At 41.3% G+C, this 27,223-nt stretch overlaps 1 long non-coding RNA gene across 1 annotated transcript in view; it reads left to right on the forward strand.

Annotated features, from left to right (window-relative positions):
- The window catches only part of LOC134758115 (uncharacterized), a 176,506-nt gene that overhangs the window by 58,513 nt on the left and 90,770 nt on the right, over window positions 1-27,223 (forward strand). The window contains exons 4-6 of the long non-coding RNA XR_010133001.1: window positions 10,941-11,078; window positions 20,252-20,364; window positions 23,309-23,507. This is a non-coding gene — a long non-coding RNA (uncharacterized lncRNA). The remainder of the gene's footprint in view (window positions 1-10,940; window positions 11,079-20,251; window positions 20,365-23,308; window positions 23,508-27,223) is intronic.

The following is a 27,223-nucleotide window of genomic DNA, read 5'->3' on the forward strand; positions in this document are numbered from 1 at the left end:
GTACTTTAGTAAACAGTGCCACACAGTTCTCCAGAGTGTTATGTTAGTCTTCATTTACACTCCCACCAGCAGTATATCAGTTTCTATAGTTCTAAATCCTCACCAAAACTTGGCATAATCAGTCTTATTAATTTTGGCCATAAAGGTAGTTGTATAATATTTTAAATTTGCTTTCCAATGATTGTTAGTTGATATCCTTTCACACATTTTGGACATTTGGATATTCTTTATTTATAAAGTACCTTTTCAAGTCTCTTGCCTGTTTATCCTTTGTACTGCCTTTCATTTTCTTATTTATTTGTAGTAGTTGTTCATATAGTCTCCATTATGTTCAGTGTCAGTTACCTGTGTTGTCAATATCTTCTCCAATCTGTGGCTTGCCTTTTCACTATCTTAATGGTTACTTTTGAAGGACAGAAAATGTTAACATTAATTAAATTGTTCCATATTTTCCTTAACAGCTAGTGGTTTTAGTCTCCTGTTTAAAAAGTATTCTGTAACTCCTGTTCTTGAAGTTTTTTCTTCTCAGTGTTTCAGGGACTCTGCATTTTTCTCAGTTCTTTTCTCCTTTGCAAAGTTCCATCTCAGTTTCCTTCATGGGTTTTTCTTCCTTTCCCCATATTCCGTGTGGCTACCTCAGTATAAGGTGCTGTCCTCTGCCTCTTTGCTCTATGCTCTTTCTCCTCAACATTCACCTCTCAGCAGATCCACTCCTCTCCCTAGCACCAGACTGGCATATCTGTGTGCTGGGCCGTTCAAGTCAACAGTTCAGTTCTTTGATATCTATTGAGAAATTTCTCAGTATCAGGCTTTGTGCTGGGTGCTGGGACTACTCACATGAACATCACACAATCCTTTCCCTTGGGCAAACCACTGAATGAAGATACCTATAATCTAGTCACAGTGATACTCAAAATATTCCAGGCTCATCAACTCCCCCTATTCCCCAACATGCTCTTACTGATGGAGCAATGGCACCATCATCTCTTTAAACACACAAGATGCGAGGGTCATGTTGAACTTCTCTTTCCACCCCATCTAATATCCAATGATGTGACAAGCCCTGTTTGTTTTAAGTCTACACTTTAAACTCCCATCTTCCCTTCTTTCCACCCCCTCTCCCCATCCTGTGGCCCTCACATTAAGTTCCTTACTATGCCTCTCATAGAGGGCTGAATTGGCCTCCTAAATGGTATCTCTATATCCAGTTTCTTCCCCCTCACGCAGCAGGCTCCATTCTCATGGGTCATTTGCCTTGGGAACAGGCTTTCAAGGAACAATATTATCAGAGTGATTGTCTTCTTCCTATTATTCAGAAGTCTCTTTGAAGGAAAGAACTAAACAGAATCTTACTCATCTTTGAGAAATATCTACTTGTTCCATCAGTGAGTGTGGATTGTGAGGCTCTGAGTGCCTCATAAGTTGCCTGACTTGACAGATGTAAGCAGCAAACATCATACTGATGAGGATAGATAAGGGTCTGACATATGGTTTCAGCTCTAAGTGCCATGAAGCTCCTGAGAAATTCCCACTCTGGCCTTTGCAGTAGATTCCAGAAAATCCTCTACTCTTCCAATTTTATCACATCCTTCAAAACTTTGTGATTCTGGATTACATTTCATTAGGATATTTGTTCTTTACTCTTTGAAAATGGGAAGTACCAGAATAATTTGTCTATGTTGCTCACTTAATCAAAAATTTTCCATGAACAACTCCTCACAGCCTGCAGCCAAGCTCCTTAGGATTTGGTCCAATCTGCTTTCTTGGCTTGTTCTCCTACTTAGCATACCTACCACCAATCAGATTCCTGCCCATATTCTATTTGTATTCTGTGCATTCTGGTCTTTGATCAAGTTGTCACATCTGTCTACAAAGCCTTCCTGCTCCATCTTGGCATGTCCAGATCTTACATCTCCTTCAAATCTCAGCTCAAATGCCTCCTCTTCCATGAGGTTTAAGGGAGGTCTTTTAACCAGAAGCACATATTCCCTTTCTGAACCTCCAGCATTTAATTTTTATCTCTGACCACACCAACCACCCTCCCCTTATGGTAGCTGGCTGGTTACCTATCACTTGTCTTTCCAGGACAGACCTGTGTCATTCTCATCTTTGTGTTCCTTACAAAGCCTTGTAGATTGCTTCCCACAAGGTGGATACTCAGTAACCATTTGCTGCATGATTAGGATATATATTGAGAACATGTGACAGGCAAAACTCAGTAGTAGGCACTATAGAGATATATAAATACAATTCCATTTCTGCTCAAAACATGTACAATCAAGTAAGGCATTTACATATATACTACACAGTAAACATTAGCATGTTATACATTTCATAAAAAAGGGTTGAAATGCTGTAACTTTAATCCTTTAAACCCATCTTTTTCAACTTACAAAACACACACAACCTTTAAAAGAAACTATTGCAGCATTCACTTGAGTTATTTTTATGATGCTATTATTCAAATAAGAACAAACATAAAGCTTATGGTTATAGCATGTGATACCTATAAAATCAAGACACACTTATAAATTGTAACCAAGCAAAATTATTCTTTATTGTGTCAACTGTTTCAGGTTACAAGATGCCTTGAACAAGCTAGGAGGAGCTTGATGGAGAGTGATCTGGGGTCAGGGAGACTATTGGTTGGGAGCCCCCATTCCTGGGAAGTAGAGCTTTAGGCTAGGGTATATATCAGAGTCTGCATCTTTGATGTGATGCAATGGGTGAGAAAGAGAAGTGGCAGAGGCAGCCAAGCAGAGGAAATCCTCAAGAAGAGGGATTCTAGCAGCCACAAAGAGGCATAAAGACCAGGATAGACCCCAGGAAGCATAGGAAAAGAGCATCTCAGAAAAATGCTTTTGGGCAACATTTAGTTTGAGCTTGTGCTCTCTCTTAGACTCTCTGCTAAAGACTTCCCATTAATGCCATTATTTAATCCTCACAGTAAACCACAAGAGAGGCACTATCATTAGTCATGGATCAGGAAATGAGCATTAAGGAAATTCCATAATTTCCATCAAGTGCAAAACTGGCAAGTGAGAGAGCCTGAATTTGAATCCAGATTTACCTGACCCTAGAGTCTGAGCCTGTAACCAGTATGCAGGACCACCTCTTGGCTGGCTCCTGGCCTCCTGGCCCCATGTATTTGTTTTCTTTTATTTCTAAATGGCAGCTGGGGAATGTTACCAGGAAAGTAAACTCCCTGAGTCATTCAGGATTGGGCACCAACCCAAGCATGCCTGTACCCTCCAGGGAAATGTGGGGAGGAAGAGGAAGGAAAGCAGAGACGGAACGTGTTTTAGAGGGGGCCTCAGGCAAGTCATGCTCACAGGGACCGAATTTCAGAAGGACCCCCTGAGATTTCTCATAGAACATATGGTTTCAACTCCGAATGTCTTTTAAGTTTGCACTGTGCACCTATCACTGTGTTTAGTGTTTGGTTGATTCAGGATTTTTGAATTACCCCAGAAGTGATTACAGCTCCCACACACATGAGCAGGATATGCTGAGTGTGTGAAAGAGAAGTCTGGGGTTTGACAGGATGGTGTTTATTAGAGCCATTTAGGAAGAAAAGAGAGAGCTCCCTTCTGAGTTGTTGCTGCTGACACCAATCTGTGCATTCACACTGAGGACAAGTTTGATGACAAATCAGTAGCATGCATTCATATGCCTCTCAAGAGCATGTTTATAGAACCTACTGGTGTATAATACAATATGCATATTCCAAAGAAATAGAAGTCAGAGTCCCTACTCCTCTCTCTAGTTGTTGATGACACAGCTGAGATTTAAGTTTATAGAGCAAAATAAACAACTCAGGCTCAAAATGGCACTAGCCATCCCTAGAAGTTACAGTGCCCACAGATAAAGCCAACTGCAGACTATGTACAGGAAGTACAGAGAGGTGTCAGTTTCCACTCCCACCCCTCTTTGGAATCTTTCCCTTGAACCCACAAATCCAAATCGGGAGATAGAAATCTGAGTAAATATGCATTATCTTCAGATTCTTTAATTCTATGGGACCCAGAATGGGCTTGCTGGGATGTTAGGGGCCTAATGCCCGAGTGTTCCAGGGGCTCCCGGGGATTAAGAGATAATCAGTATTGTCCTTGAGGGTAGGGACAGTATGTTTGGGCCCCCATCACCTAGAGCAGTGTCTGACACATAGCAGTTGTGTAATAAATGTTGGTTAATGAATCAACAAATGGTGTTCCAGGGACTTCAAACTTGGTGAAAGTGGCATGGTGGTCAAGTGATGAGCAGGAGAGAGTGGGGCAAAGCCTGGTAGCATTTGCCTGGAGCCCTACAAGATACCTGGTGAATGTAGCTTCAAATCAGAGTGGCTAGGTTTCACCAGAGACCTCATGCTGCTGCCCTCTTTCCTGAACAGATGCCATCCAACTATCTGATTTCATCAGGAAAACAGGAGGAAAAAACGATATTTTGCCTGAGGCCATTTTTAGAAGACGAGAGAGAATAGAGTCATTCTTGCCTGTCACCGCGGCTTGTTCAATTTAAACAAGCAAGATTCAGGAATGAGCAAACCATTAATGCAAAAGAAAAAAAATCAACATAAAATGCTCTGACGAGAACTCCTCTGTGTTCTTTTGAAAACATCGTTCGGATGATAACTCAAAATTGGTTCACATTATCATTACCAGTTTGGGACACTTTGTTATCCATTTTAGTTCACTTATCTTATTTTTGACCCCAAGAAAGTACCGAGGCACCTTCTACTAGTCAAAAATTTAGGAAACAAATATCTTACCTTCACTGAAAAGGCATTTCGAATATAAAATAAGATGTGACAAGGTATCTTTCCTCCTTTAGATGCATAAGAAATTTTGCTTTGTTATTTATAGATTTTGTAATCTGTGATTCATGTTCAAAGAGAAAGCAGCAACCCACTGGGGAATTGCTCACATGAAAAGTGCACTTATTATATTAATTCCATTAGATGCACGTTAGAGTCTGTTCTCCGTATGGAAGGAGCTGAATAATAGCATACAAAATCACTGTTATTTGAGTTCCTGAGCAGCATCCTGGATTTCAAAATGACTCATAGAGAAATTATAAACAGCCCAAAGCTCACAAATCAGGGTAATAAATAAAATCTTCATAATTTTTTCAATATGGTAGTATGACATGATTTTAGTAGTAGCCAAAGAAATAATCAATATTTAAAGATGTTTGTGACATGGAGAGCAAATGGGGGAAATGACCTATACTTGAATCAATTGGCAAGAGCTTGAAATACATTTAAAAATGGGGATTTCAAATCACCATCAAAGTATTTCTCTTAATTACTCATTTCCCTTGGAATTTACTGGAAGCATTTTCTACCTATGCTTATATTATCAATGACAAATGATACATTTAGTTCTGGGGAGCTACGATAAGGACTCACCCTTTGCATATCTATGTGTATATGTATTTATTTATATATAGATACATGTATACATTTTATATACATATACAAATATGTGTGCATTTTTCTTATCCTACCCTCTTCTGAATACACTGTGAGGACAAATTGTCCTGGAGAGTCCCAGTACTAGAATAATATATTCATGAAGTGCAACAGTCATAATTTTATTCAAGTTTTGTTGTCTTTTCTCCCCCTGGGAAACTTCTGGAGGAATTAGATGTGTAAACCCAGAATACTGAGAAATTGCTAGTCAGAAAAAAATGGTTCTAATGAAACTGCCCTACTGATGAACTCTAACTTTCTTTATAGCTTCCTTAATAAAAACAACAGAGCAGCATTAATGTATTGCCTTTGCAGTTTCTTCACAAATTAAAATCCCTCTTTTTTTCTATCCAGAAGATCTGAAACTTCTATAAGCCCAGCATCTAAATCAATTTTTGACTGAAATTAGTACAGGCAAGCTCTGAGGCAGCTCTATCCAGGGCTATGACAAGAATGAAGTGAACACATTTTACCCTACATGGAAATGTCCATTCCAACAAGTGCTAATTTGACAATGGTAATGATTACTACGGGTTGAATTGGATTATCCCAAAAGATATGTTAAAGTCCTAACCCCTGGTTCCTGTAAATGTGATTGTATTTGGAAATAGGGTGGATGCAGATATCATTAGTTAACATACTGGAGTAGGGTGGATCTTTAATTAAATAAAACTGATGTCTTTGTAAGAAGAGAAGATACACAGACACAGAGGGAAGATGACCATGTGAAGATGGAGGCAGAGATTGAAATTATGCTGCCACAAGCCAAGGAATTCTTGGGGCTACCAGAAGCTGGACGAGGGCAAGGGAGAATTGCCTGTAGAGCTTCAAAGGGGACATAGCTCTTCTATCAGCTTGATTTCAGAATTCCTGCCTCCAGAACTGTGAGACAAAAAAGCTCTGTTGTTTTAAGCCACCTAGTTTGCATTACTTTGTTATGGCAGCCCTTGGAAATTAACAATGATTATAATAGTAATATGAATAATAGCAACAGCATCTCATTTACTGTTTTCTATGTGTTAATAACAATTCCAAGTGCTTTACACATATTATGGGCTTTAGGGTCTCATTTTACAGATGAGGAAGCAAGTAGAGAAAGCAAAAGAAAGACATTGAAACGTGCAACGGGGAAATTTGTTTCCATACAAATAAAACAAACCATCTGAGGAGCCTTCAAGAGTAGGCATCTTTCCATCACCGGCTTCCTGTTGGATGGGGTATCAGGAGACGTGGCCTCTGGCCTTGATTTTGCCACACACTACCCTGTACTGTTTCTTGGAGATTGGATGATCTCAGAGGTGTCTCCCGGCCCTAAAACTCTAAGATTCCATTGAAAACTTGTAATTCAAGCAATCAAATAGTGAATGGTGACTTGCTAGGGACCGAGAGATGCCCTGAAGTCAGTGTGAGACACTTCCATGGGGCTGGTTGTGCAAATTCTCATGACACAGGGCTCTGGTCTTCCTTTTGGGCCCATAGGCACGTGCCCAGATGTGGCCCCAGGGCCTGAGGGATCAACAGGACGCCATGGTGCTGGGGACCCTGCACTGTCCAGCGTAGATGGTTTTCCCTTCTTCACCATACAGAGCCCTTGGTGAGCAGCTTCTCAACTTGCTGGGGGAGGGTCTGTGTGAGCTTGGGGCAGTGATCTTTCCTAGGGAGGTAGCAAGCTCACGATGCCAAATGGTAGGACCCATTTGATCTCCCAGCCAAACTGCAGTACCAGATGAATAATTATAAAATGCAGAAAATGTGAGAAAGCCTCAAAATCACCACCACTGGCTGTGCTGCAATGCCAGGCCCTTGATGTGGGATCACATACCTGTGAATGCCTCCTTCCATTCATTCACCAGTGGCTCAATTTGCTGAAGCTTCAGAAGCTCTAACCTCATATGCTTTGTACCCTGGCCCTGTACAGAGTACACGAAACTAGTCCAGTAAGAAGTATCTTGGAGTATAAATCAAACACATATAGGTAGACTTCTGGGGCAAAACTTGCTTATTGAATTCAACCTTATCTATTGATAGTTGAGAAGGTAGTTTATTTTTTGAAATTAAAATTTTTATGGGGACATAGTAGGTTTATGTATTTATAGGGTATATGAGGTGTTTTGATACAGGCATCTAATGTGTAATAATCACATTGGTTATTGGATGGTTAATGGCTACTTGGGAGGGTGAGGCATGAGAATTGCTTGAACCCAGGAGGTGTGCAATGAGCTGAGATAGTGCCACTGCACCCCAGCCTGGGCAACATAGCAAGACTCTGTCTCAAAAATAAATAAATAAATAATAAATGGCTCACTCATAACACTCTTAAAGAAATTTTATCCCCCTCCTTATTTTACAGAGGTAGAAAATGAGATCCAGAGAAATAACTTTCTAAGATCTGAGGGCTAATAAGTGGCAAAGCATGTGCCACCATGCCCGACTAATTTTTGTATTTTTAGTAGAGATGGGGTTTTTAGTAGAGACGAGTTTTCACCATGTTGGTCAGGCTAGTCTTGAACTCCTGACCTCAAGTGATCCGCCTCCCTTGGCTTCCCAAAGTGCTAGGATTACAGGCATAAGCCACCGCACCTGGCCTCAAAAAATTGAATTTAAAGATCTAATTGACTTGTATAAGTCAAGTAGTATACCATCTTCAAAATAGAAAGGCTCTCTGATGATCAGAGCAGGGGGGTAGACTTTCCAGGAAGAAAAGGTTGAAGATAACAAAAATCAGGAACCAACAGTAGATTGGTCATTTCAAAGTTACTTTCCTGGCCAGGCATGGTGGCTCACACCTGTAATCTCAGCATTTTAGGAGGCCGGGGTGGGCAGATCACCTGAGGTCAGGAGTTCAAGACCAGCCTGGTCAACACGGTGAAACCTTGTCTCTACTAAAAATACAAAAATTAGCAGTGGTGGCGGGTGCCAGTAATCCCAGGTACTCAAGAGGCTGAGGCAGGAGAATCGCTTGAACCCAGAAGGTAGAGGTTGCAGTGAGCCGAAGTCGCACCACTGCACCCCAGCCTGAGCAAGAGCGAAACTTCGTCTCAAAAAAAAAGGTTACTTTCCTTACAGAGTTAAAGTAGAGGGGACTTCTTTCATGCTGCTTCAGGTTGACTGGGGCCCTTTGGATTGATTGCTGCAAATCTCCTGGGTTTTTTTGTTTTTGTTTTTTTCTTTTTGAAAATTGGCCCATCTCTAAGTATAGTATGATTATCTAGCAGGAGTGACTCCATTCTGTTTTGGTCTTGTCTTGTGGCACTTAGCACAGGGGCTTAGTCCAAAACAGTAGCCTCCCATATATTTTATTTAACAATATAAACCACTTAAATAGTTCCTGGATGAAATAATGGCATTCGCGGCAACCTGGATGGAGTTGGAGTCCATTATTCTAAATGTAGTGACTCAGGAATGGACAAGCAAATATCGTCTGTTCTCACTTATAAATGGGAGCTAAGCTATGAGGATGCAAAGGCATAAGAATGATGCATTAAGAACGGACTTTGGGGACTCAAGTGGAAGGATGGGGGGGGTGAGGGACAAAAGACTACACATTGGGTACAGTGTACACTGCTCGGGGACAAGTGCACCAAAATCTCAGACAGAAATCACCACTAGAGAACTTACCCATGTAACCAAAAACCGCCTGTTCCCAAAAAACGATTGAAATAAATTAAAATTTAAAAAAATACATGAAAAAAAATAAACTGTGTGAAAAATAATAAAATAAATAGTTCCTTGTACTACATGAGCAGTGTATAATTGAACTGTGCATACAATGTACATGTGTATACAATGTGTATACAATGAACCGCTCGTAAGTGGAGGTAACAAAGCACTTATATTTGATCTTTCAGGTACAAATCCCATATTTAGGCCTAAAGAAGCTTCAGGATGTTTCCTGATACTCTGGTTCATATATCTCCTTGATCTAGCTTTTCTCCTATCTTTTATTGTTAATTTAGTTCAGCTTAGTTTTTAAATAGAAAAGTGATTCATGTTCACTAAAGAAAACGGTAATTTTTCAGAAAGAATAGAAACCTCCTTTAATTGCTTACTACTCAGAGGCAACCACTTTACCATGTTTCCTTCTAATCTCTTTTAATACTTTTCTTATGCAATTGGCTGCATTTTCTTCACACATACAATGTTGTATCTGTTGTTAGTTAACATGCTGAGCGTTTTCGATGCCATTCAAATACTTCATAAGCATAACTTTTCATATCCACATAATATTCCGTCTTACAGATATGTGACTTATGTTTAGCTTCTGTCTATTGTTGTTCATTTACCATATACATTTTCACTTCCAAACTGCCTTCTTTTATGCCTGAATATCTTGAAAATTGATTTTTTTCCTCACGTTTCCTCCTCCTTTTTTGCTCACTGACGTCTTTCTGATTTTCTCCCTCTCTTTATCCTGCTTCTCCCAATCTCACCTTTATAAATTTACATTTATAACATGTTTTCCTAACATGAGTTTTGCATTTAAAAAGTGTTTTCTCACATTCATCACCTTATTTGGTGTCCACAATAACCCTCTGGAATAAGCAGGGGAAGTAGAAACTAAAATTCAGAGAAGTGATTTTCCCAAAGGCACTTAACCCAGATGACTCTTAATTCACTGTCTATACCAGACCACTCTATATGATGGTTCTTTTGGACATGTTTTTATTTTTATTCTTTATTTTTTGGACACATGTTCTTAAAAGGTACACAAGATTCATATAGGTTTAAAAAATAGCTTTTCATTGTTCATGTTTATAACATAGTTGATACATCTGGCATATAATAATCCTTATAGGTTCTACCAAAAGTTTAAAACATAAGGAATAATGAACTAATGGGCACCATCAAGCTCTGGCAAGGATCTCACAGGGGCATAAAATAGTTATGTGTGGTCTTTCACATCTTCTCAGCAGTTTCTCCAAATACTGCGCTGCCTCAACATAGAATTCCCCACCATGCTTTTGAACTGACTCCACCCCCACCTTTTTTTTTTTGAGATGGAGTCTGCTTTGTTGCCCAGGCTGGAGTGCAGCGGCGCGATCTCAGCTCACTGCAAGCTCCGCCTCCCGGATTCAAGCGATTCTCCTGCCTCAGTCTCCTGAGTAGCTGGGACTAAAGGTGTGCGCCACCACACCCGGCTAATTTTTTTATTTTTAGTACAGACGGGGTTTCACCATGTTGGCCACAATAGTCTCAATCTCTTGACCTCGTGACCCGCCCGCCTCGGCCTCCCAAAGTGCTGGGATTACAGGTGTGAACCACCGTGCCCGGCTCACCCTTTTTTTAAAGATAAACAAAATGCTAATTTGCTAATGAGTATATTGGAGATTGTCTCCTGTGTTCCTCAGTCATATTAAATTCTCTCCCTGAAGGGGACTAATACTCCTCATAACCACCCCATTAGCCCTGTCTTCCCATGTTTAAAAATCAGCTTTGTTCAATTATGAGGTCAGGTTTCCCCTTTGTGCAGGTCTTCCTGAAACCAGCGGGCTTCCTGAGGAATGTGAAGAGAACCAGGTCACCTGGGATTTCTTCCTTCCTCAGAAGATCTCCCCAAGTCAACATCGCCTCTGAATTTTCTATTTCCTTTTGGCAAATAAAAGAAAAAGTAAGTAAAACATCTTAGTCTATGCATGACCAAAGGTTAAACCTTTATTGCTTCATTTTGATTGTATCAGCTTTTCAGGACAATGTTTTCAAGGCCAGAGTTTATTTTAATAGCTGTAATAATACCAGTATTTTCTGATAATAATGGCAAACACTTTTTTTGGCAAGCACTTTTAGTGTTTGTTGTGGTTGTGTGCCAGGCATGGTTCTCAGCAGTTTTCACTAATTCATTTCATCTTCACAACAACCCTATAAGGTAAATTTTATTATCGCCCTTTCTACAGATTGGCAAATGAGGCACAAGTGGTTTGGCTTGCCCCTAAACTACATAGACAGCAAAAGACTGAGGGAGAATTTGGGGAAGACAGTCTTGCTCCAGTTCATTCACGGAGCTCTTATTCACGGCACTATGCTGACCTCTCAGTCACCATGCTATTTACTTTACATACATTGTCTTATTTAATCTTCAAACAGTGTATGTTTTATTATTTATCTCTATTTTACAGGTGAGGAATGAAGCTCAGTGGTGTTTAGCAGTTTGGCCAGATTCCACTCTGGCAAGCTCAGTGAGACAGAACCAATTCCCTTTCTGTTTCTTTTAGTAGATAAAGCCATTGACCCAGCGATGAGGCCACTCAGAAAATGCTCAGAATACCAATCATAGGATCTCCCTAAAAATCAAGTGGTGTGGTCAAGAAACAAAGTCTAAATAGAACTTCTCTGCCACTCTGCTATGTGCTGCTGCATTTCTCCATAGAAATGTAACTTTCACCACCACCACACAAAGCTGAACCAGTTACCAGGGAGCTGGGAAGCAAGACAGATAGCAGGGAGACAGGGAAACACTTTAGGGTTAGGCCATTATTTTCAGATCAGGTAGAAGAGCAGAGATGGTTAGGCACACTCAGAGATTCTTTGACTCTGACTTCAGGCAGGAAGTAAAATCCAGTCTAATCAGTTAATAAAAGGCATTCATCAAAGAGATTCAACCTCACACTGTTACTTCAACAGGCATCTTGCCCTTGTGGAAAAACAGGCTTAATTTCCAAATCATTTTAAGCTTGAATATTGGTGCAACAGGGAGCTTAATTTGGGAGGTAATGAGACCACCAAAGGAAATTAGAAGGATTAACTGGGGCACAGTGAAAGCATGGAGCTGTTGGTAAAGGAAAATTGTATTTGTAGAGCTATGTTGTGGGGGGCAAGAGACACAGATGAAGAGAACAAAGAGGGAGGAACGACTCCTGAGACTGGTAGCAGGAGAACAGAAGGCTCTTAGGAACAGAGGAAATTTTTTTAAAATACAACTTTATGAAATGGGATTGCAGAGTATTATTCAGTTAGCATCAGGTAGGGTTTCATGTGGCAACAACCACAGCTGGAAACACATTCTTTCAGAAGCACAGACCCTCTGGTGGTTTTATTGCACTCTAAGGGGTGTTGTTGAAAATAACAAGTTAGATTTCTTCATGAGGTCATTGGCACTGCATATACCTGGGCATGCATTATGGTTCTATCCATCCTAACTCGGCAAGTAGTGGGTTTGGAATTCAATCCTATAATTTCCTTTCTATAAGATTTCCTTCTAAGGTATCCAGCAGGAACGATTACTGGCAAGAAATATTGACCCTTTAATGTGTCAGAACTGAATCAGGCCCCATTCTTTACACAGGGTTAATCGCCCAGTTCTCAGGCTCTGCCCCAGGGAACTGAGGCTGCCACAGTGTTCATGCCAGGCTACTCACTGGACACAGAATGAAAGACAGTGCATTACAAAACTTTCAGGTAAACGTACATCCTTGGACTTCTATGAAGAAACAACAGAATAACAGGAATAACATTTTTCCAGTGGCATACAGATCGTACTCTGAGGACTCTGAAACCTGATATAAAGTCCATACTGGGGAAAAAACATGGTAGTATTTGTAGGACGGGCCCTTGTTGCTATTTCACCTGGCCCATTTGTTTCCAGTCTGAAAGGGGTCTGGTAGGCTGTTTGGCAAATGGAATTGAATGATGATCACAGCATGAGAAATCCAAAAATCTGATTTGAATCCTCTGAAAAGTGCACTAGCCACTCAAGCTTCATGGTTTAGATTTTGATTTTTAGAAACATATAGTGCGTCCAGAGGCACAAGCCAGAAAGCCAAGTGTCATGGACTCCTAGGACTCAAAGAAGTCCTTTGTGTTCATCCTTAAATTTGAATGTGGCTTTCAAGGTAACTGAGGAGATAGTTTCATTCATTTCACAAACTTTTAACTGAGAAACTTTTAATAACATTTATTAAACTTTTAATAACTTTTAAATTGAGAAATTCCTGTTTACATAGCATCTAAAATGCTAACTAGCTCTTCTTTTCTGACCTTGTTACATTCTCCTTTTCCTTTCTCCTGTTTTTCATGTTTTCTTTTTCATTTTCTACTTTTCTTGACTACATTTAACATCTTTATGTTTGTCAATGTTTAGAATAATCACCCTTAATATTTTGGTATTTCCCTATGTACACATATCCCAAAGGATCAGAATATTTACGACTTTATTCATTTTTGGCCCGACCCTGTATCCTGCAAATTTCAAAAACAGCTTTACACTGTTGAGCCCTGTTCAAATCACAGCTGTTTTCTATTATCCTCTTACTTCATAGATTGCATATTGGAGGGCTGTCTTAGGTCTAATACCAGGCATTTACTCCAGTTTCAATCAATCTTTTTTTCTAATTGTTTTATGGTCACCCCTTCCAAATTGTGAGGTACCTGGTTGATTCATACTGGCATTGACACACTCAGGACATAAACTTTCCATTCAGTTATTTAAATTATTGGTTTTTTGTAAAAAGGATACCAGAACTCAGTACTTTCTCCAAAGGACACTCAACATGCCCCTTGATGCATAAACAAATCTCAAGATTATTACATTTACACTATGTAGTCAGCCTATGAAGTATCATAATACAGGTAAAATAAAAATTAAAAACAGGCTAAGAGAACATAAAGGAAGAAAGAATTGCATCAAAGACAGGTTCACACATGAGTTGTGCCTTAAGGAAGATGTGGAAAAAGGTAAGAATCCTATATCTTTGGATTTATTGTAAAATTTAGCTCTCATGTCATTGTACTAATGAAACAGGAAATAGTATTCTCCTCTCAACTGCTTTTGTGTTTCAGCAGTAATAACAATAGCTACTATTTATTAAGAACTTACTATATGCTATGCATTTTGCCAGCTGCCTTACATATATTAACTTACTTATGAACTACAATAGACTTAGATGGTAAGCAGTTTTATTGCCTTTTTATGAATAAGATAATCAGGCTAAACCACTTGCTCAAAGTTACACAGTTAATAAGTGGTCAGGCCAGGATCTAACCTCAGGTATACCTGACTCCAAAGCCCATGCCTTTAACCACCAGGCTTTTAACACCTGTGTTTTGTGGCTGGTAATATCTTGTCTCATGATTAGCAAACATAACCTTAACTTGCTTCACATAGGTCTTCCCAAAGGCAAACGAACCTGACTCAAGCAGATGTCCTTTGTATTCCAGCAATTCAGCAGGCATCCTACTGTAGCCTTCCCAAGGTGTCAGCTTCCTGAAGCCCAGTACAAGCCCACCATGTAGAGTCACATCATTTGATAATTTCCCACCAGCACAGCCCTTGCCCCTTAGTGATCAAAGGCACAGACCCCACCTGCTTTATTCCCCTCCTGCCCAGAGTCCCACTTGGGGCTGCAAAGCTCCTCAGAGATTTTCTCTGCCTTTTCATTGCCACTGATGGGCCTTGGGAAGTCCCTTCCAACCCTGTTGACAAGAGCCTTAGAAAAGGGAACACACATTTGCTAAGTGTTTTCCATACACCAGGAACCTCACTAGACATTTTGTTTAGGCAATATTATTTAATAACAATTTATTAGTAATTATAATGACATAATGCAGGTAGAAGTACAGGCTTCAGAGTCAGATGTGGGTTTAAATCTAGACTTTAAATAATCTGAATCTCATCTGAAAAATGAGGATAATGGTGTTGTCGTGGGTGAGGACTTAGTGAGATAGTGTACGAAAGCCCTCAGCAAGTGCCTAGGCCATAAAAGGTACTCAATAACTCTTGAAAATTAAGGATTGAAGAGTCAGAGTTAAAACTGAGATTAAAAAGTCTTTCAGAACCCAAATCTCATACATTGTAAAGGATTGTAAAGGAAATCTCAATTCTACCTGTAGCTTTTTTTTGGTCTAGACAAGATTATAAATTGTATAAGTTTGCTTTGCAGTTTGGGCCTCTATATAGAAAACAATTGTAATGAACCTTCACTGGTTCCTATTTACAGAAATTAGACACTCCATTCCCCCACCCAGATTTTAAAATGATTTTCATGTGGGATGTCACCCCATGTGATCTCATGCTGGCCAGATGAAAGACAGCAGGTGTAGGCCCTGGTGATCCAACCTGGTTAGGGATGCAGCCTAGACACTGGGACTTTAAAATCTCTCTCCTCTAATGATTCTAATAATAAGAAGCCCAGTTTGAGACCACTGACGTAGGGAGGGCACAGAGCATAACTCTGGAGTTTCTTAGCTGTGTGGCCTTGGAAAGTCACAGCACCTCTCTGAGCCTTTGTTCTTTTATCTATAAATTGATATCATAACCACCCTGCAGCACTGCTGCAAGATTAGAGATAATACGTGTTTTAAAATGTCAAATAGCAGTTTCAATATATAATTGCTACTTTAAAAGTTTTATTGAGATGCAGTTTTCATACAAAAAGTCACCTGTTTTAAATATACAATTTGATGAGTTTTGACAAGCATAGTCTTATAATTACCCCTCAGTTGAGATATAGGCAGTCCTTGCTTGGCACAGTAGCACGGGATAGTAAAAGTGACCATGCAATCTGAGACCACGTAAAGCCAAGTTAATACATGATGAGGAAAATTTCAACTGGTCTGTGACTTACAAACATTTTTGTCAAAACATTCAAAACACTCATGTCAGTGAATTGAGAAATAAAAAGTAGTAAATCAAATGTTTATTTAGTACACTGTAATTTAAAACATTAGAAACACTGAGAATTAAAGAATTTTATTAATTTGTGAAAAGCTTTTCAAGAGCAGCAGGAGCAGTGCTTGCCTCCTTCTTGTCCTGTAACCAATTTTTTTTTTTTTTTTTGAGACAGGGTCTCACTCTGTCACCCAGGCTGGTGTGCATTGGCACGATCTCAGACCACTACAACCTCCGCCTCCCGGGTTCAAGCAATTCTCCTGCCTCAGCCTCCTGATCCCAAGTAGCTGGCATTACAGGCACCTGCCACCACGCCCAGCTAATTTTTGTATTTTTTTTAGTAGAGATGGGTTTCACCATGTTGGTCAGGCTGGTCTTGAACTCCTGACCTCAGGTGATCCATCGGCCTCGGCATCCCAAAGTGCTGGGATTACATGCATGAGTCACCACACCTGGACTGTCCTGTAACCTATTATACAAAGTGAGCATCTTTCCCATGCCTTGGTGAATTGCCAGACTCCTTTCTAGGTCTGGATCTGCTTCCAAACATTGTTTCTTTTGTATTTTCAAGGTCATGAAATAGCTCTCTGAGAATGCCTTTTATGTGAAGTCTGTTTTTTACAAATATCAACTTTACTTCTTCCGGGACATCGTCATCTTTTTCATCACAACTACTTTCCTCATTGATGTCAATAAGCTCACCTTTTCTTAATTCCTCTGGCTGCAGATCTAGAGTCTCTCAAACAGCCAGCTATTTCTTTTAGAACATCATTTACATTCAATTCTAATTTTGTGTCCAGCATTATCACTTTTCATTTATTTGCTGTTATTTCATCTCTGTTGGCCAATTCCCTCTTTCGATTAGCTCATTTTTGTAAAATGTCATATGGATTTTATCACTGGGACACAAGCAGTCAACAGAGAGATATGCTTTGTTGTCTGCAAGTCACATGGATATCAGGTGTGCTGTGACCAACAGACTTTGGTCAGTCACAGACGGGATGTGGCCAGTCACTGATCATGTGTACATCTGTTATTTACACAACAATTTGCAGACTGAAGAGCTAGCAGCAGAATTTGTACTTTATGCAATTACAGTTAAGAGAACTGTGGCAACTGAAATTTGGAACTATGTTGTTGGGGAACTCGTGTTTTTCAACCAAACTATGATAAACTGAAATTTGGGCATATGGAAAACATGCAAAGCAAAAACTGCCTGTATTGAACTTTTCCAATGCCCCAAATAGCTCCCTGCTGCCCGTTTACAGTTAGTCCCTTGCCTCATCCCCAGGCCCTGGCAAACACTGATCTGCATTCCATTACTATAGTTTTGCCTTTTCTAGAATCCCTTACACATAGAATCAAACAGTATGATGTCTTTTGAGTCTGGCTTCTTTCATTTAGCGTGACACTCTTCAGATTCATTCATTTTGGACATATTTGACGGCTATTTTTCTTTCTTTTCTTTTACATCACTATACTTATCTCTCATCTTAAATACAAAATACAATAAAACAACAAACAAACTTCCTTTGATTATACACAGCCTCCCTCCAGCCCAGCCACTCCTGTCTCCCCTTCCTAGGCAAACTTTTTAACATAGTCATCCCTTCACTCTCTCCTCCCCTCTTTCTTCAACCCACTGCATTTTGGTTTCAGTCCCTGCCACACCTCTAAAACTACCCTTAACAAGATCACAAACAACTCCCTTTTTGCTGTATTCAATGGGCACTTCACCTTTTCCTTTTCTTACCCCTTTGGCCACACTTGTCACCATTAAGCACTCCTCCTTTAAGTCTCCTGACTCTCTTCCTCCCTCTCTGGCATCTCCTTCTCAGCCCCCCTTGCAAGGTTCCTTTCCTTTATCATGAGTGCTCCTTGAAGGGTAGTCTAGGATTTCTGCTGTGCTCACTGTGCAGCTCTTCCCCGGACAACCTCAACTATCCTCGTGGTTTTCTCCAGCTCTGATGTCTTTCCTGAATTCCAGGCAAGTGTATAATACTATCTAATAGAATCTATTTGAATACGTCGAACATACCTCAGAATCATACAGTCAAATCAAACTCATCATTTCAATATCTGCCACCCAGACAAAATTACAGTCCCTCCACCTGTGTTTCCAAGTTTAGTGAATGGTCTCAGTATCATCTCATTTGTCCAAACTAAAAACCTAGATTTCTCTCTTTCCCTTACTCCCAATTCCCCATAGTCAGTAAATCACCTAGACTAGTCAATGCTCCCTCCAAAATCTCAGGAATCGATATACTTCTCCCCATTTCCATTCACGCTGCCCCTACTCTAGCCACCATTATATCTCCCATTGACTGCTTTGCAATAATCTACTTTCAACACTGAGTGATTTGCTAAGGCACACATCTGATCTTTCACTTCCTGTTTAAAATTATTTAGTATGTCCTCCCCCAAGCTCCTCAGCAAAAAAGACCTTCCATGCCTAGGCTCCTATCACATTCCCTGGCCCCAGCCCACCACCTCAAACTTTACAGAAAATCAATATCTTTGTAAGTCAGCCACTTGGGTGAGATCATCTGACCCTCTGTCCACTGGGTCCTAAACAGCAGAAACTAGGAATATAATGAAGAGGGAGGTTCTTGGCCATGTCCCACAGGCTAGATCTTGGCAGGTGGCTGACCTCCTGTTTGCTTTCTGCTTCAGAGGAAAGGATAAGTCTCAGCCCAGAAGGCAGAAGAGCTGTGTTCAGATGGTGACATAACTTTCAAGGAAAGAAAAAGGCAAGACAATGGGAAGAGAAAGGGAACTCAGAGGCCCCATGCTGGAGGTACAGGCCTCAAGTGAATCAACAGGGCCTTCCTCACTCTCTTCTTTGTACCACCTGACAGCCCCATAACCTGAAGGACCTGATCAAAGGGCTCCTGATGAGGACGAGAATATTACTGATCTGATGTTATTTTCTCATAATAATGCACAGAATATTTTTAATCAGCCAGCTTGGGTTTAGAGTAGGGATCAGAGAGCCCATGAGACAAACACCACTCCCTTCCCAGCTATCTGAATCAAAACAAGGACTTGAGATCTGAACCTGAGCTGGGACCATGGGGTTCAGTTTATCATTGAGTGTTTACTTTCCTGGATTCCTTTCTCCTTCACACCTCATACCCCAATTCCTCTTCTCTGAGCAGAATTATCTCCTCTTTGTGGTGGAGGCTCAATTACTGGCAGAATCCCTGCAGAGACAGCAAGATGGTCTTTCCAGTGTTGAGTTAACCAGGAATAAACACACATTCTTGTCTTCTGCAAATCAGAGGCACCAAAACAATTGTTTTTTAAAGAATTTGGTTGCTATTTCCAAGAAAACATTTCAAAAAAGATTTAATTGTAGGAAAAAATGAGAATTGAATTGTACTTCCTAACACTTGCCTTATAGCTTCATACTGCTTTAATTTTAAATTACATATGAGGGGACACAAGAGGTATTATAGAGCCTATTCTGCTCTGTGGTACCTATTCCAAGACCAAACTACCTAGGACTTGAAGGAAGCCAGAGCAACAAATGGTGCTCCTGAGCAAAGGTGATTTCCTTCTGAATGAACTCAGAAGGAACTAGACAGGGCTAGGGTCATCAAGAGGACCTTAGACATCACCTAACCCATCTCACATTTCGCATTAAGTTTCCTTACTTATGATTGGTAAGGTCAGGTGACTTGCTCATGATAATACAGTTAGGCTAATGTCAAAGCCAAGAATTAAAACCTGGTCAGACTCTGGAATAACATCGTTCCAATAATAGCACATGTGGCTCAGCAACAGTCCAGACTCTCCTTCCTCACCTCTACACACAGATAGCAGACTCATCTCACGCTGGAATTTGCAAACTGCTTTTGAATAACCAGTATGCCTGATCCTATCATCCTCAGCTTACAGAGCACGGTAGTGTGGTTTCCTTCTCGTTACAGGGTGTCGGGGGGCGGGGGGGGGTGGTGGCAGAGGACTTCACCACAGACCACACAGTGAGGCAGGGACTGAGACAACTCCCCAGCTCCCAGCTCCCTGATTTTTCTTTCTGTTTCTGAGTCAACTGAGCTGGTCAGCCTCCCACGCTGTAAACACCACACAGAGCAGGAAAACAATGAAGCTGCTTGTTTAGAAAAGACCTGCTTCCCTGCTGAGTCTCACTACATGTCTCTTTTTATGCACTTGAACAGTCTGTTCCTGCGGTTGACTGCTAGGAAGACAGACAAGAGGATGGCTGAAATGGCCCACTTACAGGGTCTTGGTCCACATATTTATTGACAAAATAAGCCCACCAAAGTCTCAGGTGAGAGCATAAGTGAGCAACAGAGCTGAAATTGAGGGCTTGGGCAAAGGTCCAAATCATTAGGACCATTTAGCCAAGTGTGCCTTATTAGATCATGCCATGTGACACATTCAGGAAATAAGCATTATCTCTGCCCCAGAAAAAATACCTGCAATCTTCCTGGACAAAATGAAACCTCAAAGTTACAAGGTAGACACGAAGGAGGGAAAAATTCACCTCCCCTTACTCTTCTCCTTAGGCAGTGCTATTTATTTATTTACTTATTTTCTGCCATGGGGTCTCACTCTGTCACCCAGGCTGGAGTGCAGGGGCGCAATCTCGGTTTACTGCAACCTCCACCTCCCGGGTTCAAGCGATTCTCCTGTCTCAGCCTCCTGAGTAGCTGGGATTACAGGTATGTGCCACTACGCCCTGCTAATTTTTGTATTTTTAGTAGAGATGGGGTTTTGCCATGTTGGCCAGGCTTGTCTCGAACTCCTGACCTCAAGTGATCCACCCGCCTCAGCCTCCCAAAGTGTTAGGATTATAGGCATGAGCCACTGCGCTGGGCCAGGCAGTGCTTTTTAAACTGTAGTGAGCATGTCTTCAAAATGCAGAGATTTAGGCCTCACTCCCAGAAGGAGGCAGGTCTAGGGGAGGGCAGGAGGCCTGGGCATGTGCATTTCTAACAAGCACTCTAGGACCATACTGCTCCGTCTCTACTGCTGCCACCAGGTGGCACCTAAAGGGTGCTGCTTATATTGAGGTGTCTTCCCCTTCCAGACAAGGCTGGAACATTTAAGCAAGACTGTGCTAAAGGCCTTGTAATGAAAATTAAAAGTAAATAAGCACAGAATAGCTTACAACTAAATAATCTGGTTTACAGGAGGTAGTTTTCCCACCTTTAGTGTGGAGTGCACTGCAGGGAGTCTTCCCAGACGGACTCCAGGCTGTCCATGCAAGACGGCATTTTTTACCACCCAGGTGGACATGCCCTCATGTATATGGAGACACCTTGAAATCCGGACCCAGCAGAGAAAAGCTTAGGAGGAGGTTAGAATTCCCTCCCTGGGCTGCCAAGCAGACCACCTTCTGATTTTCACTGTCCTGTCTGTGAAACTACTCATCTCTTTCCTGAGCAACTGATTCTAGAAAAATCTAAATTGGTCAGGGAAAAAGATACAATCCCCTAAATGCTCATGGTTTTACCTCATCCAGTACCATATCTGGATAAACCTCAATTCCAGAAACTAAAAATAGGAGGGAATTTGGGAGGGCTGGTGGTAGCCGGCGTCAGTTCCTCTCAACTCATTCCCAACTAGTCTTGGTGATTTGAGAGGCAGCAGCTTGTAAACTAGGCCAGGTTTGATACTTCAACTTAGGATGTGTTATTCAACCAGTATTTTTTGGAGCACCCGCTATGCCCTAGATCCCATGCTAGGCATTATAAGTACCGTAAAACAATGAACAACACAGACTGCCACCTCTGTCTTCCTGCCTCCCCCAAATCTGCCTCCCTCTGAAAGTGAGGCCTAAATCTCTGCATTTTGAGGATGTGCTCACTACAGTTTGAGAAACAGAGCTCTGCAGAGAAGACAGCTAAAGCAAATCAATATTTCATTGGATGGTTAACAGGCCACATCTGGGCCCACATAGCATGTTAAACATTGAGGCATTTCCAACAAAAATATAGATTTCTAACGTCTCTTTAAAAATAAGAAAAGATGGCAAAAGTAGGCTTGTAGTCCCAAATGGCAACACTTGCCTGGAGCTGAGATGATGACTGTCTATTTAGAAAAGGATGCGCTCTACAATTTGCTACTCTCCACTACTCTGAATTGTCTCATATAGAGTCAGTTTCACCTGTCTGATTTATCAATCTTGCACCTGAACGTATTTGAGTTGAAGACTCTTGTGTAGAACTATATAGAAGAGGACCTAGTCTGGAGACATTAGGGATGAATGGGGATTTCCAGGCGATGAGGGGCAGGAAAGGGAGGTTGGGAATGTGAGGCAGCGGAAGCAGCAGATGGAAAGGCTCAGAGATGAGCCTCAGTGCAAGGGGACAGGTGTGTTTAAGGAAGGTAAAATGTTGCTCACAGCCGGAGTTCTAAGCGGGAGGTAAGAGACGGAGCTGGAAAGGTTAGGCAAGGAATAAATCGTATTTAAAATGTTGGACTTTGGCTGGATGTGGTGCCTCATGTTGTAATCCCAGCACTTCGAGAGGTCAAGGCGGACAAATCACCTGAGATCAGGAGTTTGAGACCAACCTGGCCAACATGGCGAAACCCCATCTCTACTAAAAATCCAAAAAATTAGCTGGGCATGGTGGGGCGCACCTGTAGTCCCAGCTACTCAAGAGGCTGAGACAGGATAATCGCTTGAACCCGGGATGCGGAGGTTGCAGTGAGCAGAGATCATACCACTGCACACCAGTCTGGGCGACAGAGCGAAACTCCATCTCAAAAAAAGAAAAAAAAAAAGCTGGACTTTATCCCAAGTTACTCAGAGCAAGACACTGAAGGGTTTCAGCTGGGATAATGACTATCATCTGATTGGTATTGGAAGGCTACTGAGGCTGCTGTATGGAGAGTGGATTGGAGGAGGCAAGATTGACTTGAGAGCAGATATTTTAGGACATTCATGAGCAGCCTCCCTGTACAGAGGCCATTCAGGAATGCTGAAGGACTGTGCTGCATCTTTTCTTCCTGTGAGTCCCTACACCAAGTGTATAGCAGAATCCTGGACACAGAGCAGGTGCTCAAGGAAGGGTTCTGACTCAGACCTCAGGCAGAAACAATGGCAGAAACGTCTCAGTCCAGTGGTCATCTGTCTTTGCACAAAGAGGATGCTCAGGACTTGCATAGAAATGTTAAATTTTCTTCTTGATGCTATCGGAGGGGTAAATTTTAAAAAATAATTTTAAAAATGTAGCCATTCTAAAGCTAATGACCTTCTTTGCCAGCTGTTCAACTCATCTTTGATTTGAGGGAAAGCCATGTCTGTCTCAGGCATGACATTCCCGAGAGAGAGCTTCCAAGTCATCCTCAGACGTCCATCAAGTTTAAGGAAAAGACATAAAAATACTGCAGGCTAATGAGAAGTGAAAGAGGCATACACAATGTGCAAATAAAGCAGAAAATGATACAGACATCTAGAATAAGGTAAGATTTTCTATATCTGGTAGTGGAGAGGGGAATATTTCCAAAGAAACTTTTTGTTTTTCGGCCTGGTACAACAGATTGGTCTGGAGGTGTAGATCCATTAAAGTAAAATTGATTTAGAGAGAGAAAATACTGTTCATTTCAAAACTACAGTTGTCCCAACCCCACCTCCACCAAAGTCTCAAATCTCAGCGTGGGAGAAACCCATTAGAATTCCACTTTATAGTGCTAGAGTGGTCCGCTTAGATTTCATCTACTGGAATATTTACTTTGGATAAAATGCAAGTTCTTTGTAGCAGTCCGGGGGAATTACAATAGATGAAACAAGAAAAGAATTTTGAAGATGAGCCCAAACCCCAAGTGGGATGTTTCAGTGTTCAATTAATTGACTCTCCCACATCCACACTCCCCTTTGCTTAATCTTGGGTCATTGGTTTTTTATTCTAGGGTCTCAAAGCTCTTTTCAAGCAGATGTTTTTCTGCTCAAATTATTGCAGAGATAAAATGAGTTGCAGCTAGTCAAATTAAAACATCCACTTGCCTGTTGGGAGTGAGTGGCGAGGGTTGCAGCCCATAGAATAGAGCTCCCAGATGGCTTTGACCTGTATGCAACTGGCTAGTATCCTTCAAGAATTCCTACCCATCTAAAGGCTCACAGTGTCTGAAAGGCCATTGCCCTTGGTCATTCACACCCAGGTATTAGGAGTTCTTCCTCATTTACCACGAGAGGAAAGAAATTAGTCTGCCAGGAAGCATCTGGTGGTCTACAAACCAAGGAGTGCCCAGGTTGGTTCTGATGTTTATTCTTTTAGCTGAAGAACACTGATCATAGGCCTAATACCCCAGCACCCATCTTGTGTGCTTGAAACCAATAGAGTGAATCCTGAAAACATCAGTAAAGCTCCCAGAGGAAGCCCTACCCTAATTTTCATTCAATAAATACTTAAGGACTTTCCACTATGTTGCAGAGGATGGTTGTTCTGGGGACCAGCAAGTCCCTGTTCACACAGAGCTTGCCTTTTAGCATGGAGAAAATAGACAATAAACAAGTAACAACATAATAAGTAGTAGTACTTATTATGCAGTGATAAGTGCTAGACAAGAAGAATAAAGGGCAAGAATAAAGACAAGGGGTCAGAGGTAGTCAGGAAAGGCCTCCCTGGCAAGCTGACCTTGAACAGAGGAAAAGGGGAGCAAGGGAGCAAGCCAGAGTCTGCTGGAAGAGCATTTTGGGGATAAGGAATGGCAAGGACGAAAGTCCTGAGAGAACAGAGAATGTGACTCCTGTCATCCTATTATACAGTCTGTGGGACATAGACTCCTTCCACTGGCAAATTAGAAAATGGTTTACCTTTTTTCTTTCTTTTCTCTTCCTTCATTTTCCTTATTTATTTTCACATCTTCTCTCCCCCGTTTCTTCCTTCCTTTCTCCCTGGTCCAAATCTTTGTTTACTGAATCAGCCTCTCCAACTACTTTGCTCTGGGATATGAGCATTAAAGATGATAAACCTCAAATGCTTTTGTGGCAGGACAAGTTTCCCTTTTCTGGTGACTACTGAGGATAAGAATGGGGAGGAAGGCTTTAAGGTTGAGAGAGAAACAGACATTCATTGATCACAATAAGATTTGTAGCTGTTCTAGTAGGAAATGTGTTTGTAGGGATTCTCTCCTATGTCAGGATCTGAAGAAGCATGTCCCCACTTCCTAGTCCCTGTGGAGCAGAAGATGGCTGATGTGCTATACTATGTGGAAAGCTGGTCATGAAATGACCTAAAAGGGCTTGGGGACTGTGTGTATGTGTGTGTGCATGTGCATGTGTGAGTGCGTGCATATGTGTGCGTGTGTGTGTGTGTATGTAGCGGGGGAAAGAGGTTGGAGCAAGGAAGATAGTGCAGGTAAAACGAGCTCTGCTGACTGAGGGCTTAGCCACAGGGGGCCCCTAAGAGTCTAGGGTTAAGTTCCTGTGTCTGTGGATGGATCTGAGAACAAGATAGATGGAATAAAAAAGCCATCTCTGAACCTCCACAACCCTCCCCTACTTTACACCAAGCCCCATACCAATTCCTTGTTGACTTAGTATTATATAAGTAGGAATATATCCCTTGAGCCCAAAGAATTGAATTCAGAATTTTAGAATTCTGAGTATTCGCTTGACTCACCCCACTATAAACTTTCTTGTGACTTATAGTACCACCCTTTCATTCAGTGTTAAGGAAGATAATGTATGGGTTGCACCCTTTAAAAATGCTTTAGTTTACGTAAGCAAGTCAACCCAGAAACTGGTACCCTTGTTTTCCCAGAATAAAGAATGATGAGAGCTTTTTGTTATTTTTCTACTCTCAGCTTTTTTCTATCTTTCTTCACCTGCAAAGTTTTTCATTTAAATCCACTTATAACTCCCTTAGCATTTGTTAGTTAAATATGCAACATCATTGTCCCTCCTTAATGCCAGCCTAAAACATAATTCTATTCATTTGAAAGAATGGCATGGTGCTGAGTTTAAGGGCATCAACTGAGTTTTATTCTACATCTTTACAACCTAATTGCCTAGTCCTATTTCACCTCTCAGCCTCTTAGCCATCAGCTCACACACACACAAAAATCACTATAGAATTTTTTGGTATTCATTCAAGGCATTGAGCGATACCATGGATTATTGTTAGGGACACCTGTGGTGGTACATTCATCTAGGGTCTTTCTTGCAGTGTATAAACTGATTAACACAGAGAATTATCAGGTCAAGCCTTGGGAAATCCTTTGTTAACCCTGGATATAGGGCATCCCTGTATTGCCAGATGAGATATAATTATTACATGTTGAATGTCAGGATGTTCCACCTAACTCTGGCATATTTGGATAGATCAAAATTTCCCTTATTTGCTCTATTTCAGTACAAGACCTATCCCTTAGCTGAAATAATCCTTATCTACATGAGCATTGATTGTTACCTTTCAGTCTTATCTTTTTTTTTTTTTTTTAAGACAAAGTCTCGCCCTGTCACCCAGGCTGGAGTGCACTGGCGTGATCTCAACTCACTGCAACCTCCACCTCCCTGGTTCAAGCAATTCTCCAGGTTCAGCCTCCTGAGTAGCTGGGACTACAAGCATGAGCCACCATGCCTGGCTAGTTTTTGTATTTTTAGTAGGGACAGGGTTTCACCATGTTGGCCAGGCTGGTCGTGAACTCCTGACCTCAGGTGATCTGCCTGCCTCAGCTTCCCAAAATGCTGGGATTACGGGCGTGAGCCACTGCGCCATGCCCAGTCTTATCTCTACTAAGTTAAATTACCACTGTTCTGGCCATCTTATTTTCTAACTATTTATGCACCTTGAATACCTCCTTCCTGGGCCCTCCACATTGAATTCAGTTTGCTGTGATGCATAGCCTACCTTATGATTATGTGCCCTAGATAACAGGATGCAGGCCAACTGATCACATAGTCAACTGATCACAGGATGCAGGTCAATTGATCACATAGTCAATAGTACCATGTGCCAAGAACCTCAGAGGCAAGTAGACATGTAGTTGGTCAATTTATTGTGCCTAACCCAAACCTCTGATTGCCAAAGTGGTTCGAAAGAATGCTTTTGTGTTGGTGTGAGAGGATGGGACTGCTCCCATAGTGGGAACAGCCTCTTCCCTGGGATACATGTAAGAACTGCAGGATGGCTTTCTCTTTCAAATTGCACATCTGTTTACTACTACACATCTGCCAT

The sequence above is a fragment of the Gorilla gorilla genome, chromosome 2 (genome assembly GCF_029281585.2).
Source record: "Gorilla gorilla gorilla isolate KB3781 chromosome 2, NHGRI_mGorGor1-v2.1_pri, whole genome shotgun sequence".
NCBI classification, from domain to species: Eukaryota; Metazoa; Chordata; class Mammalia; order Primates; family Hominidae; genus Gorilla; species Gorilla gorilla.